Source organism: Somniosus microcephalus, chromosome 20, assembly GCF_052327205.1.
Source record: "Somniosus microcephalus isolate GS21.2 chromosome 20, FLI_Smic_1.0, whole genome shotgun sequence".
NCBI lineage: Eukaryota > Metazoa > Chordata > Chondrichthyes > Squaliformes > Somniosidae > Somniosus > Somniosus microcephalus.
This window is the reverse complement of record NC_141006.1, coordinates 72,374,395-72,390,945: the sequence shown is the minus strand read 5'-3', so window position 1 is coordinate 72,390,945 and position 16,551 is coordinate 72,374,395. Positions and strand designations below refer to the sequence as shown.

The following is a 16,551-nucleotide window of genomic DNA, read 5'->3' as shown; positions in this document are numbered from 1 at the left end:
ACAGCAAAAAATAACAAAAAGATTGATTAAGAAAGGGAAGATAGATTCTGAAAGTAAATTAGCAAAAAATATAAAAACAGATAGTAAGAGTTGTTATAGTTATATAAAAAGAAAAAGGGTGGCTAATGTAAATGTTGGTCCCTTAGAGGATGAGACCGGGAAATTAATGGTGGGAAATATGGAGATGGCAAAAACACTGAATGAATATTTTGTATCAGTCTTTACAGTAGAAGACACTAAGAATATCCCAACACTGGACAAACAGGGGGCTATAGGGGGGGAGGAGCTAAACATGATCAAAATCACTAAGGAAGTGGTACTCAGTAAAATAATGGGACTCAAGGCGGATAAATCACCTGGACCTGATGGCTTACATCCTAGGGTCTTAAGGGAAGTGGCGGTAGGGATTGTGGATGCATTGGTAATAATTTTCCAAAACTCCCTGGACTCAGCAAAGGTCCCGGCAGACTGGAAAACTGCTAATGTAACGCCCTTATTTAAAAAGGGCAGTAGACAGAAGCCTAACATCTGTGGTAGGTAAAATATTGGAGTCCATTATTAAGGAGACAGTAACAGGACATTTGGATAATCATAATTTAATAGGACAAAGTCAGCATGGTTTTATGAAGGGGAAGTCATGTTTGACAAATTTGCTAGAGTTCTTTGAGGAAGTAACATATAGGGTGGATAAAGGGGAACCAGTGGACGTAGTGTATTTAGACTTCCAAAAGGCATTTGACAAGGTGCCACACAAAAGATTATTGCTTAAGATAAAAAATCATGGGATTGGGGGTAATATTCTGGCATGGATAGAGGATTGGCTATCTAACAGAAGGCAGAGAGTTGGGATAAATGGTTCATTCTCGGACTGGCAATCAGTAACTAGTGGTGTTCCACAGGGGTCAGTGCTGGGTCCCCAACTCTTTACAATCTATATTAACGATTTGGAGGGGGGGACTGAGTGTAACATATCAAAGTTTGCAGATGATACTAAGATGGGAGGGAAAGTAGTGAGTGAGGAGGACATAAAAAACCTGCAAGGGGACATAGACAGGCTAAGTAAGTGGGCAGAGATTTGGCAGATGGAATACAATACTGGAAAGTGTGAGGTTATGCACTTTGGCAGGAAAAATCGTAGAGCAAGTTATTACCTTAATGGCAAGAAACTGGAAAATACTGAAGTACAAAGGGATCTGGGGGTCCTGGTGCATGAAACTCAAAAGGTTAGTAGGCAGGTGCAGCAAGTGATTAAGAAGGCCAATGGAATGTTGGCTTTCATTGCTAGGGGGATAGAATATAAAAATAGGGAGGTATTGCTTCAGTTGTACAAGGTGTTGGTGAGACCGCACCTGGAATACTGCATACAGTTTTGGTGTCCATACTTAAGAAAGGACATACTTGCTCTCGAGTCAGTACAAAGAAGGTTCACTCGGTTAATCCCGGGGATGAGGGGATGGACATATGAGGAGAGGTTGAGTAGATTGGGACTCTTCTCATTGGAGTTCAGAGGAATGAGAGGCGATCTTATTGAAACATATAAGATTGTGAAGGGGTTGGATCGGGTGGATGTGGGGAGGATGTTCCCGATGATGGGTGAAACTAGAACTAGGGGGCATAGTCTTAGAATAAGGGGCTGCTCTTTCAAAACTGAGATGAGAAGGAACTACTTCACTCAGAGGGTGGTAGGTCCATGGAATATGCTGCCCCAAAAAGCTGTAGAAGCTACATCATTACATAAATTTAAAACAGAAATAGACAGTTTCCTAGAAGTAAAGGGAATAAAGGGTTATGGGGAGTGGGCAGGAATTTGGACATGAGTCTAGGTTCGGATCAGTCATGGCCCTGTGGGTAGCAGAGCGGGCCCAGGGGCTGTGTAGCCTGATCCTGCTCCTATTTCGTGTGTCTAATTCTGTTAGATTCAGGAGATGGTTCTGTGATAGTAGATTGGCGGTTAGGATCAGATCAGCCATGATCTTATTGAATGGCGGAGCAGGCTCGAGGGGCCGATTGGCCTACTCCTGCTCCTATATCTTATGTTCTTATGTTCTTATGTAAACCCAAAATTTAATAATGCATCGTCAGCATGGATTTCAAAAGGAAAAGTCTTGCTTAGCCAAACTCATTAAATTTTTTGAAGAAGTAACAGAGAGAGTAGACAAGGGTAATGCAGTAGATGTAATTTATCTAGATTTTCAAAAGGCCTTTGATAAGGTACCACATAATAGAATAATGAATAAGGTCAGAGAATGCGGAGTCAGGGGACAAGTAGCAGAATGGATGGCTTGCTGGTTCAAGCACAAAGCAGAGAGTAGGAGTAAAGGCTAGCTATTCAGAGTGGCAGAAGGTAGGAAGTGGTGTTCCATAAGGATCAGTGCTGGGACCAATGTTCACAATTTATATTAACGATTTAGACTTTGGAATCAAAAACACAATTTCTAAATTTGTGGATGACACCAAATTGGGGGGATAGTCAATACCGAGGAGGACTGCAACAAATTACAAGAGGACATTAATAAACTTGCAGAATGGGCAAATAATTGGCAAATGAATTTCAACACAGATAAATGTGAGGTATTACATTTTGGTAGGAAGAATAGGGAGGTCACTTATTACTTGAAGAGTGCGAGTCTAGATGGGGTAGAGGAACAAAGGGATCTCGGAGTACAAATACACAAATCATTAAAAGTTGTGACACAGGTTAGCAAGGCCATAAAAAAGCAAACCAAGCACTTGGGTTTATTTCTAGAGGGATAGAATTGAAAAATAGGGAAGTTATGCTAAACTTGTATCGAAACGTGGTTAGACCACACTTAGAGTACTGGCAGTTCTGATCACCATATTATAAAAAGGATATAGAGGCACTGGAGAGGGCGCAGAGAAGATTTATAAGGAGGATACCAGAAATGCGCGGGTATACATCTCAGGAAAGGATGAACAGGCTGGGTCTCACTTCTCTTGAAAAGAAAAAGCTGAGGGGTGACCTAATAGAGGTCTTTAAAATTCTGAAAGGTTTTGATAGAGTAGAGACAGAGAGAGTGTTTCCACTTGTGGGGAAGAGCATAACTAGAGGCTGATGTAAGAAAAAGGAGACTTACCATCAAGTAACTTTAAAGTAAGCTTTAAGTAACTTATAAACACACTATATACACAAGAGAGGTCTTTACCATGCCTCTGGTAGAAGCCTCTTACAATACTGAACAGACCAGTATTTATACCAGTCCAACAGGAAGTGACATATGACAGGAAGTGAGGTATGTACACAGTTCATAGTTCATAGTTCATAGTTCACAGGAAGTGATGACATAACTTCCCGGATGTTATCATTTTTATCACATTCTTCCCTCCTGCAGGATTAGGAGGCTGTGGTCTACCTTTTGGTCCGCAGCCGCCGAACAAGGAAGAGTCGCACCCGTTTGGATTCCCGTCGTAGAGGGTCGCTGGTCCGCTTACATGCGGTTGGCCATTGGTCAGAGTCTGTGTGGCCTGGATTGCCCTGTGAAGGGTCGGGGAGATCATGGCTTCGAGTACGAGCCCCAATAGGTTCAAAGTCGGACTGCCTCTGTTCAGAGGGAGGTGCAGAGCTGGTCTGTGGCGGATCAGTACTTTCATGCGCGGTACTGGGAGGGTCGCAACCTTGAGCACGGGGTTCTACCGGCACCAAGCTAGTTGGTGTCCGATCAGGATCCTGGAGAGGGGTACCCGATAGGTCCCAAGAGTTTCCTGGTGAAATGCCATCACCCGATGTCCCACTAGGTCCTGGTGGGCAGGGAGCCAGATCCCGTAATGATACGGTAGATTCTCGGCCGTCGGAATATCGTATGTTTGCATAGGTGGGGTTGGCATCGGTTAGTTCGACCTCGTCTACAAGAGGGTAATTTTTAGACGTCCGAACGTATCTTCGGAGTAATACAGGTCCAGGAGTAGTTAGCCATGACGGGAGTGATGTCCCATGAGATGAGCGACGCTGGAATCCAAAGAACCGCTCATGAGGTGTAGTATTTGTGGCTGTAGAAAGCAGGGACCGTATAGAGTGCAATGCATCCGGAAGCACTGTTTCCCATTGCTGGTCTGGTAGGCCCCGAGATCTTAAAGCGAGACGTACGGAATTCCAGATGATACCGTTATACCTCTCTACCTGCCCATTTCCGATGGGATGGTATGGTGTTGTTTTGCTTGTAGCAATTCCCCGTTCTGAGAGGTAGTCCTTGAGTTCCCTTGACATAAAGGATGGACCCCGATCTGAGTGAATATAAGCCGGCATGCCACAGAGAGAAAATACCTGCTCAAGGCAGCAGATTACTGTGGACGCCAGCATATTGGAGCAGGGGAAGGCAAACGGAAAACGTGAATATTCGTCGATCATGGTGAGCAAATATGTGTTCCGAGTTGAAGAGGGCACTGGGCCCTTAAAATCGATGCTAAGTCGTTGCATCGGTTGGGTTGCATGTATGAGTATACCATCTGAGGGGCGGAAGAACTGAGGTTTTAATTCCGCACAAAGCCGGCATTCTGAGCATATTTTCTTTACATCTCCAGTGGAAAAAGGGAGATTCCGTGATCGTACGAAATGTAGCATGCGCGTAACGCCAGGATGACACAAACCATTGTGGACATCCATGAGAGTGGAGGATGACATAGTGGAGCAGAATGCCCGTGTGAGGGTGTCCGGGGCCACATTCTCCTTGCCAGGCCGATAGAGAATGGTATAACCAAAAGAGGCCAGTTCCATCCTCCAAAGTTGTATTTTATTATTCTTAATTTTGGTTCGTTTTCGATTATCGAGCATGAAGGCGACTGATCGTTGGTCCGTGATCAATGTAAAGTGCTGGCGAGCTAGAAAATGGTTCCACTTCCGTACTGCCTCTATGATGGCTGTGGCTTCTTTCTCAACCGGAGGATAATGTAGCTCGGCACCTTGTAAGGTCCTGGACATAAATGCTACAGGACGACCTTCCTGATTCAGAGTAGCCGAGATCGCCACCTCCGAGGCATCACATTCAACCACGAAAGGGAGATTCTCATCAATGGAGTGAAGAGCCGCTTTCTCCAACTGTTTTTTGAGAAGGTTAAAGGCTGCAACAGCCGCTGTTCCCAGTGGAAATGATCTAGCATGCAGCAAGGGTTGGATTTTGTCCGAAAAATGAGGAATCCATTTAGCGTAGTATGCAAACAGACCGAGAGCCCGACGTAAAGAAGCCGGATTCTTAGGTGACGGGAGCTCTTGGAGCGGGCGAAGTCTTTCTGGGTCTGGCTTAATGATACCATTGCCTACGCAGTAGCCAAGGATGTTGATGGTCGGTTGCGACTCAACAGATTTGGATTCATTCAGGGTCAAATTACGGCGATGGAGGGCATCCCGAAATTTTTGGAGGTTGGAGTTGTGTTCCTGTTGATCGTGACCTGCAATGGTAATGTTATCAAGATAGGGAAAAGTGTCCCTTAGGTTTTCCTGCTTAACCAGGCCATCCATTGCCCGTTGAAAGACAGCCACTCCATTAGTAACCCCGAATGGGAGGCGACGAAATTGGTACAGCCGTCCATTAGCCTCAAAGGCTGTGTACTGCTTATCTGAGACCTTCAAGGGTAACTGATGATAGGCACTTTTTAAATCGTAAGTTGAGAACACTTTGTATTCGGCCAGTTTATTAACCATATCATCAATGCGTGGCAATGGGTAGGCGTCCAAGTCGGTATATTGATTGATGGTTTGCGAATAATCGATGCATAGTCGCTGTTTGTGAGGTTTTAGAGGGTTCTTGACAATGACGACTTGAGCCCGCCAGGGCGACGAACATGGTTCAATGATATCCTCTGCTAGAAGTCGAGAGATTTCAGCCGCAATAAAAGATTGGTCTTCCTGATTAAAGCGCCGCGATTTCGTTATTATCGGTTGGCATTGAGGCGGAATACTGGCAAATAATGAGGGTTCATCAAGTGAAGCTGCTGAAAATGCACAAAATGGTAATTTAGATGGTATATTAGAAATAGTAAGTCCGGGTTTGGATCCACCAAACTCAATGGTGAGTTTCTTATGCTGTTTTTGGAAGTCCAGCCCTAAGAGGAGATCACTACATAAGTCTTTGAGCACCGAAAGTCGGGTGGAGGGATACATACGACCATGAAGTGTCATATCAACAACACAAAAGCCGGAGATTCTGGTATTAAGTGATGACTGGGCCATCGCAATTGCCTGGTCCGATGGGAAGACATGTAGTTTCAATTTCGCAACAATCTGTTCCTTAATGAAACTATCAGTACTTCCTGAGTCAATTAAGGCATCTAAGGTATGCCCTTTAATTGAAATTTTTGTGGCTGCCTGAGACAGGTTCTGTGGGCAAGCAGCTGTAATTGGTGTCGTTGCACAGAGAGTGGCTAAAACTCTCGGTGTGCTTCTTCGGGAGAGAGCGCGAGAGGAAGCTTGATAGGTCCTAGCTGGAGCATCTTGATAGGCCCTAATTGGGGCAGTTCGGTAGGCCTTAGCTGGATTGGCCCTCGTAGAGGCCCTTGATAGGCAAACTTTAGCAAAGTGTCCTTTTTTCCCGCAATAACTGCAGATTGCATTGCGAGCAGGGCAGGTTTTCCTAGGGTGAAAAGCATCTCCACAAAAGAAGCATTCCTTCCTAGATTGCCAAGAGGCTGCTAAAGTGGGGTCGTCCTCCTCTTCTTCATCAGAATTATCAGAATTAGATTCCCCCATGATAGGGTTCACCTGAGACCGCTTGAATTGTCTGGTTGCAGCTACAGCAGCAGATCGAGATCTGGGCAGCTGATAGAGGTCTGCATTTCTCTTTGCCAAATCCAGTGAACAAGCTAGGTCAAAAGCTTTTTGTAGCTCAAGTGTTTTACTTTCTAGTAGACGCTGGCGTATAAATGGAGAGGCAATCCCGCAGATGAAAGCATCACGAATCATTTCTTGGCGGTACAGCTCAGCTGAGGCTGCCTGAAAGTTACAATCTACGCTGAGCCTGCGAAGTTCTTGCAGGAATTCGTCAATTGATTCCCCTGGCCCTTGTCGGGCTGTGGCCAGTAGATGTCTAGCATAGACCTCATTTGGGGTCTTCGCATACAGTTTCTTAAGTGCCCGAATCACCTCTTCGTAACTATCCCAGTCATCAACATATTCGAACACTTTTGGGGTCACATAATTGACAAGTATCTTCAATTTAGCAGGAGCATCCACTTTACATTCATCCAGAAAATTCTCAAAAGTACGATACCAATGCTTCCATACCCTGCCAGCTGCTGGTGTATTCGGGTCCAAGTCCAGACGAATAGGTCTAAGGATTTTCTCCATGATGGGTGGTTCCCTGGATCCTTAACTTCCGAGTTTGTCTGAAGGTCTAGTATTTGTCAGTGTAAATACTAAGTTACTTAAATTGATGTAAGAAAAAGGAGACTTACCATCAAGTAACTTTAAAGTAAGCTTTAAGTAACTTATAAACACACTATATACACAAGAGAGGTCTTTACCATGCCTCTGGTAGAAGCCTCTTACAATACTGAACAGACCAGTATTTATACCAGTCCAACAGGAAGTGACATATGACAGGAAGTGAGGTATGTACACAGTTCATAGTTCATAGTTCATAGTTCACAGGAAGTGATGACATAACTTCCCGGATGTTATCATTTTTATCACAGAGGCCATCAGCTGTGGCTCAGTGGGTAGCACACATGCTTCTGAGTCAGAAGGTTGTGGGTTCAAGTCCCACTCCAGGGACTTGAGCACATAACGTTAGGCTGACACTCCAGTGTAATGCTGACACAGCGCTGCACTGTCAAAGGTGCCGTCTTTCAGATGAGATGCTTAACCAAGGCCCCATCTGCTCTCTCAGGTGGACGTAAAAGGTCCCGACATGAATCTTGTTATTCATGTGGAAATGACTTATGAAATGATACTGGGCGGCCTGCTGGTGGTGCTGTCCAGGGAGAGTATAAATACTCGGGCATGGGCCCAGCTTGCTCAGGACATTCTTTAACAGGAACTAGTGAAGGACACAACTAGATCTCCATGTTGTAAAACAGTTGATTAAAGCCTTGTTTAATACTCAGACCAAGTGCCTAGTAGTTTTCTTACATCAGGTCCCATGGCACTATTTCGAAGAAGAGCAGGGGAGTTCTCCCCGGTGTCCTGGCCAATATTTGTCCCTCAACCAACATAACAAAAGCAGATTATCTGGTCATTATCACATTGCTGTTTGTGGGAGCTTGCTGTGTGCAAATTGGCTGCTGCATTTCCCACATTACAACAGTGACTCCACTTCAAAACAGTACTTCATTGGCTGTGAAGCACTTTGAGGTGGTCGTGAAAGGTGCTATATAAATGCAAGTCTTTCTTTTTCTTTTTATCAATATAAGATATTCACCAAGACATCAAATGGGGAATTCCAGAAGAAACTTCTTTACCCAGAGAGTGGTGAGAATGTGGAACTCGCTACCACAGGGAGTGGTTGAAGCGAATAGTATAGATGCATTTAAGGGGAGGCTGTACAAGCATATGAGGGAGAAGGGAATAGAGGGTTACGCTGATGGATTTAGATGAGGAAAGACGGGAGGAGGCTCGAGTGGAACATAAACACCAGCATGGACTGGTTGGGCTGAATGGCCTGTTTCTGGGCCGTATATCCTGTGTAATCCGATCTGCTGATGCCCGCTTTCCACTCGGCAATAACAGTAAAAATTCACCCTGTGGTTTCCGACCAGCAAACACGTCACTGGTTAAAAACAAGCAGACAACGAGAAGGAAAAAAATTAATAGGTCTATTGGAGAACGGCTGAGCCAGTCAGAAAAACAGAAAAGAGGGAAAATGTCACCAGCTGGTAATTTAAAAAAAAAACTTACATAATTTTTAGCTTTTACATAATACAATGTCGGACAACTGAGATGTGGGGTTGGCCACCAATGGTGCACACATGGTTAAAGCTGAACCAGAAATATAGTACACTTCAGTTATTCAGCTCTAATGAAACATTACTCTGTAAAAATCAAACAGGAGTCCCATTATCCAATTAGTAAAAGATTTGTGTGGTGTGGTTGCGTTGAAACACATTGTAATTCGAGAACATGTTTGCAAATGATACATTGGGTATCAGCCGAGCGACTACATTCAAAACTGGCTATGCAACTCAGCCTGATGTCATCAAGTAATATGTGGAAGCTGCCTAGAAATTTGTCTCGGGCGGAGGCGCAGAACGGGCCCTATCGGATCGGCCGCCCGTTATACGCAGCGCCGGATATTCAGTAGAGAGTGTAGATGTACGCAACATACAGGAAACTCTCAATTTACCGGCACCCAAACAACCGGAAATCTCGGTTAACCGGCAAAATTCAGGAGTAGGTTCAATTAAGTTTTCCTTCACATTAGTGGCCGTTTCTTGATTCTTGGCTGTGTAATCGGGAGTTTCTCCACTTGTTGCTAAGCAACAGGGACGCTTGGTCTGTGGCCGGGCTTCTTGCACCTGTTGCTAAGCAACAGGGAAGCCTGGATTTGTTTCTGTGTACGGAGCTCTCCTACCTTTTAACTATAACTCTCTGTAATCTGGACTTTTTGATAAACCGGCACCACACCGGTCCCGTCGGTGCTGAATAAAAAAGAGTTTCCTGTACAGTACACTTTATCATTGGTTTCACGTACATGACGTAGATTCAGATAATGGTTTGCGGAGAACAATATCCAGTGACTTCGAAAAAAACTTCTATGGAATCGTCTGGAAAATAGGTGACCTGGTGATTGGTCTCTGACATAAGAAAACTACTAGGCACTTGGTCTAAGCGTTAAACAAAGCTTTAACCAACTGTTTTACAACATGGAGGTCTAGTTGTGTCCTTCACTAGTTCCTGTTAAGAATGTACTGCGCAAGCTGGGCCCGTGCCCGAGTATTTATACTCTCCCTGGACAGCGCCACCAGCAGGCTGCTCAGTATTATTTCATAAGTCTTTCTTTCATGAATGACATGAATCATGTCAGTCTCCAAGTCCAGAGGATTAAAGTGGGAATTCCACCCTCAAGGAAGTTCTCACAACATCCCCGATAAAAGGAAAACCCCATCTTAGCAGGGAAGGGGGAGGAGTAGAAGATTGACAGGAGCAGTCCAGACTTGCGGAAGTATATTTCCAGTCCGCAGTGGACAGAATGACTAATGGCACGTGTGTAACGTCTGTGACCCAGACTGTTCCAGATGACTGGCTGGGGAATGGAGTGTACCAGAAAGGAGAAAGTACTGTTGAGGGAGAACCAAAATGGACAGAAATAGTTGGGAACCACAGTGTCCACTCTCTGATGCTCTCTAATAAAGACCGTATGTAATATAAATGAAGAAAGTTACATACATGCACCAGAGCTTAGCAAATTTTGGCACTCATATACTGCCACTTAAACATCCACCACCTGTTGGCAACAGCTGTAAGTTAATTTTTACACTGTGCCAGTGACAGCAACTGGAATTGGAGAAGGTGATCCTGTATCCCAGAGAACTACATTAAACTTACATTTCAGGGGCTTGCAATTACTTAAATGATCTGCGAGTCACTTAATTTCCCAACCAAAGTGCGTGTTCAATTATCTGTTTGCCATTTATCAAACTGGTTGTGCAAGATAATTAATAACTTGCATTAACACAGCTTATTCAAGGCCAGCATCTCCCCAACACCATGGGTCAAACAGTAAACGGTTATTTTAAGGATATTTCATTACGCTACCAGTTAAGGTCCCAGCCAGATAACAGGTACGTTTTCAGACTCCTCTGGACAGGAAAGAGGCAACGAGTGCGCCTCAAAAAGCGACAGCTCCCCAAGCAGGAAGTGTTAGCCGTGGTTCAGTGGACCGCACTTTCAGCCTCTGAGTCAGAAGGTTGTGGGTTCAAGTCCCACGAAATGAGACTTGAGCACATAAAGCTAGGCTGACACTCCAATACAATACTGAGGGACGCTGCACTGTTGGAGGTGCCGTCTTTCAGATGAGATGTTAAACTGAGGCCCCTGCCTGCTGTCTTGGGTGGATGTAAAAGTTCCCATGACACTAATTCGGAGAAGAGCAGGGGAATTATCCTTGGTGTCCTGGCCAATATTTATCACTCAATCAACATCTGAAACAGATTATCCGGTCATTATCACATTGCTGTTTGTGGGAGCTTGCTATGCGCAAATTGCGATGCTACATTTCCTACATTACAACAGTGACAGTACTTCAATGGCTGTAAAGCCCTTTGGGAAGTCTGGAGGTTGTGAAAGGCGCTATAGAAATGCAAGTCTTTCTTTTTCCCAAATCTCCAACACTAGCTCCACGACATTGTGACCTGGTACCTGGCCTCATTACCAAACCCTCTACGCAACCCACTGTTTATACATACCACAGAAAAGAGAAACGATTATAAAAAGGTCTCCATACTGTCTGGTGCAGCTTAAGGTCTTCTCCAGTAGAAAGCTTGGCTGATTCACAAGCCCACCCACTTAACCCCTCAACTGTACAAAACTTTATCCCTTCAAGGTGTTTTTTTTGGAACTTTGTCAGCCCATGTGACGTTTGGCGTTTTGCTGCCGATGTCACCACTTTTAGTACATCTCACAATAAAGAGGTCACATGTTGGTAACATAGTAAACATGTCCTAAAGAGCTTCACAGGAGCGTTATCAGACAAAATTTGACACCGAGCCACATAAAGAGATATTATCATAAGCGACCAAAAGCTTGGTCAAAGTTGCAAGTTTTAAGGAGCGACTTAAAGGAAGCGAGAGAGAGGTAGCGAGGCGGAGAGGTTTAGGGAGGGAATTCCAGAAGGTACGGCTGCCAATGATAATACGATGAAAATCAGGGATGTGCAAGACGCCGGATATGGAGGAGTGCAGAGATCTCAGAGGGTTGTAGGGCTGGAGGAGGTTACAGAGATAGGGAGGGGCGAGGCCATGGAGGGATTTGAACACAATGATGAGAATTTTAAAAATCGAGGCGTTGCTGGACTGGGACCAATATAGATCAGCGAGCACAATGGGCGATGGGTGAACGGGACTTGGTGCGAGCAGAAATCCCAATCATTGCAGTCAGCACTATGTACAGAAAAGGTATGCATCATCATACACAATTAAATACCTCAAACACTCCGACAGCAAGACCTTGAAATAGTGGTTTCCGATTTTACTTCACTTGCATGCAGATAAATTCCTTTCACGTAATTTGGAGGATGTCTAGCAGCAAACACAGCAGAGGCCTCTTAATAGCAAGACTCCTGTGGCGAGCAAAACATGCCCTTCATCCAACCCTTCGTACTAAGCAAACACTGTAGGATGTATGGTGATTGAATCCATGCCTGAATAAATGCTCGCTCCAGTATACGATGTTGTAAATCAGAAGAAAGTATTACACAGCTGCAACAGTATATACCCATTCCTCACTGTAATCCTATCCCTCACTGTAATCCTATCCCTCACTGTAATCCTATCCCTCACTGTAATCCCATTCCTCACTGTAATCCCATTCCTCACTGTAATCCTATTCCTCACTGTAATCCCATTCCTCACTGTAATCCTATCCCTCACTGTAATCCCATTCCTCACTGTAATCCTATCCCTCACTGTAATCCTATTCCTCACTGTAATCCTATCCCTCACTGTAATCCTATTCCTCACTGTAATCCTATCCCTCACTGTAATCCCATTCCTCACTGTAATCCTATTCCTCACTGTAATCCCATTCCTCACTGTAATCCTATCCCTCACTGTAATCCCATTCCTCACTGTAATCCTATCCCTCACTGTAATCCTATCCCTCACTGTAATCCTATCCCTCACTGTAATCCCATTCCTCACTGTAATCCTATTCCTCACTGTAATCCTATTCCTCACTGTAATCCTATCCCTCACTGTAATCCTATTCCTCACTGTAATCCCATTCCTCACTGTAATCCTATCCCTCACTGTAATCCCATTCCTCACTGTAATCCCATTCCTCACTGTAATCCTATTCCTCACTGTAATCCTATTCCTCACTGTAATCCTACCCCTCACTGTAATCCCATTCCTCACTGTAATCCTATTCCTCACTGTAATCCTATCCCTCACTGTAATCCCATTCCTCACTGTAATCCCATTCCTCACTGTAATCCTATCCCTCACTGTAATCCTATTCCTCACTGTAATCCTACCCCTCACTGTAATCCCATTCCTCACTGTAATCCTATCCCTCACTGTAATCCTATTCCTCACTGTAATCCTATCCCTCACTGTAATCCTATTCCTCACTGTAATCCCATTCCTCACTGTAATCCTATCCCTCACTGTAATCCTATTCCTCACTGTAATCCCATTCCTCACTGTAATCCCATTCCTCACTGTAATCCTATCCCTCACTGTAATCCTATTCCTCACTGTAATTGTAGTGTATGTAACTGTTCTACCTTTAAGAGAACTATCGTATGTAACCGTTCACCTTTAAGAGAACTATTTTAGGTGTGGCACTACTTTATCTTGGCTGCTGTATACTGTAATACCGACGGTGACCACACCAGTATATAAGTGCTGTGTCAGGATTTATTGGGCAGATTCGCCCTGACCTTCGAATAGTAAAGTCCTGTTTAAGTTACTCTTGTAGTCTGTGTATTACTTCGCTATACAACCCACAGACTTTACAGTGGCGACGAGTTCGATCTTACCCTGCGGCAACAATACTTCTGAAGAAGTAAACGAGCGTCGAGAAGAGGCACCCGCCCTCGTCGTTTTGCTGAGAGAAAACTCGAGTCTGCAGACCAAGAAAGGAGGAAGCTTTCAAACACGAAGTCTTCCATCAGCAACAGGCACGGATTGTCCCTTCTGCCACGGTGGTGAGTGAGCCGATCATCACGAGAAGCAAGTCGGCCACGGTGACTGTGAGTAAAGGGAAAATAGAAACAAATAAACGGAGGATAAGGGCGGTGCACTCGACCACAGTCGAGGGGGAAAGGAGCCGGACAGAAGTCGGGCCCAGAGGCGCTGAGACTGGGGCAGCGTGGAGCAGAAGCCGCGGTACAAGCGGGCTGGGGAGCGTCGTGAGACGGCTAGATCGCGACGGCGAAAAAGGCCGGACAACTACCGCGACCACGAGGCGCTGCGACCGGGATCGTAAGGCGCGGGAAGATATAAAAATAAATAAGCCACGGAGAACTCAGCCGCAGCCGGGGAGGAAAGCACCGGACTGCGAGAAGCTGGGAGGCGCGATTGGGGTGAAAAAGGCCAGACAGTGATTGAGGCCACGAAGCGCTGCGACCGGATCATAAGGCGCGGGATGATATAAAATAAATAAACCGCGGAGAACGTAGCCGCAGCCGGGGAGGGAAGCACCGGACTGCGAGAGGGCTGGAGGCGCGATTGGGAGCCCGAGCGAGCGGGAGAGACACAGCCCGAGCAAGGAAGGCTGAGCGAGATCCAGCCCAGCGGCTGAAACTGTTCGCCGCCAACGGGTTGTACCCAGCACCGGCTGCCCTGCCGGGAGAAGGGAACGCGCTGAAGCCGACGCGCAGGCTGCAAACCCGAAAGCCAGCGGCCGTCGCCCGAGGGAAGCTTACCCCTCCTGCCAGGGGAAGAAACGCGGGAAGCCGCCAGTAGGCGGGGAAGAAGACAGAAGCGGGAACCGCCATTTTTAAAGTGAGCGGGGAAAGAAGATAAGCGCGGGAAACCGCCATCTGGAAAAAAAAAGTTAAAGAATATTGTTGTTGTTTCTCAGGAAGAGTGTGAAGATGCCTAAGCATAGTAACAGCAACGGTTTCAATGCCGAGGTGGAAGACTGGCCCACGTATGTAGAACGCATCGAGATATATTGTACGGCTAATAAGATAGCAAATTATGAAAAAGCTCTAACCTTATTAAACTCAATGGGTGCGAGGACATACGGGTTATTGAAGCATCTTCTATCACCAGCTAAACCGGCGGATCAGTCTTTCGATAATATTGTTGCTGTCCTGAAGGATCATTTTAACCCCGCACCGCTGATGTTAGCGGAACGATCTAAATTTTACGGGAGAACGCAACGAAAAGAGGAAAGCAACGCGGAGTACTTGGTCGAGCTGCGTAGACTAGCGAAATACTGCCAGTTGAGAGGAAATCTGACAGAGGCATTGCGAGACAAGTTCGTGTGTGGATTGTCAAAGGAAGGAACGCAAAAACGACTACTCGAAGAGAACGATCTTACACTTGATAAGGCTGTCCTTATTGCAGCATCGCACGAAGCCGCAGCGAGAGGCACGGCGGAAATGCAGCGGAAGACAGCGGTACTCAGTGTGGATCAAATGACTTCGGGTACAACGAAATGTTCTCGTTGTGGGAAGACAACACACGACCAGAACCAATGCTGGGTTAAAAACCAGGACTGTAGGAAATGTGGCAAGCTTGGCCACATAGCTAAGGTATGCCGATCAGGAAAGAAGAACAACAATAATAAGTCACCGCAGAAGAAGTACAGAAAGGTACATGAGGTGACTGGGAAGAGTCCAGATGAACAGAATTCGGACTCAGACTCCAACAGCAAGGCACTGGGTAGTCTGAGGAGTCATAATGTGAGTAAAGAAGCTGACCGACAAACTATCTGGATCACACTACAGATTGCAAAAGTCCAAGTGAAGATGGAAGTGGACACCGGATCGGCGTTGACGGTCATGAATAAGCATGATTACAAAAAGTTATTCAAACATATTCCCCTACGGGATACGGAGATAGTATTGCAGACATACACGGGGCACAAAGTATACCCCATCGGAAAGATAGAAGTCAAGGTGAGATACAAAGACAAAGATCACCAAAGGATGGACTTGTATGTGCTGCCCGCGGGAGGTCCACCACTTCTGGGACGGGAGTGGATCAGGAAAATAAAGATAGACTGGCATTCACTAAACACAATGACGGTAGATTCCGGGAAGGAAGAGGTCAAACCTGAACGGTTGTCCAGAATATTGGACGAAGCTAAAGAGGTATTCCAGCAAGGACTGGGAACACTGAGAGGAATTAAAGCAAAAATCAAGATTGCAGAACATGCAAGCCCAAAATTTTTCAAAGCCAGATCGGTACCTTACGCGATACGTCCTGCTGTGGAGGCAGAACTGGAAGAGCTTGAACGTTCAGGGGTACTGTCTAAGGTGGACTGGAGTGAGTGGGCCACGCCCATTGTTCCCGTCATGAAGTCTTCATCAAGTAACAAGCCAGGGGGACTGGGGAAGGTCCGCATCTGCGGAGATTTCAAGATCACAGTTAATCCGGTGCTTCACACGGTACAATACCCGCTTCCGCGGATTGAGGATATCTTTGCTTCATTGTCTGGCGGGCAACACTTCACCAAGATAGACCTGGCACAGGCATACTTACAAATGGAAGTCGAGGAAGAGTCGCGCCAGTATCTCACAATCAACACGCACAGAGGCTTGTATCGTTATAATAGACTGGTTTTTGGAGTAGCTTCGGCTCCAGCAATTTGGCAGAGGGCAATGGAGCAGGTCTTACAAGGTGTTCCAAGCACGCAGTGTTACTTGGACGATATCCTGATTATGGGAGAAGACAAGGAGGAACACCTCACAAATTTGAAACTGGTGCTCACCA

General features: G+C 45.6%; 1 protein-coding gene across 4 annotated transcripts in view; it reads right to left on the bottom strand.

The window, feature by feature from the left end:
- LOC147103421 (tyrosine-protein kinase Fyn-like) overlaps positions 1 to 16,551 on the bottom strand; it is a 363,535-nt gene that overhangs the window by 178,534 nt on the left and 168,450 nt on the right. The window contains exon 1 of one of the 4 annotated variants that reach the window (XM_085962997.1): positions 13,644 to 13,718. The exons of the other annotated variants lie outside the window; for them this stretch is intronic. The gene's annotated coding sequence lies outside the window, so the exon portion shown is untranslated. Of the gene's footprint in view, positions 1 to 13,643; positions 13,719 to 16,551 lie in introns of those variants that run through there. 4 annotated transcript variants of the gene reach the window in all.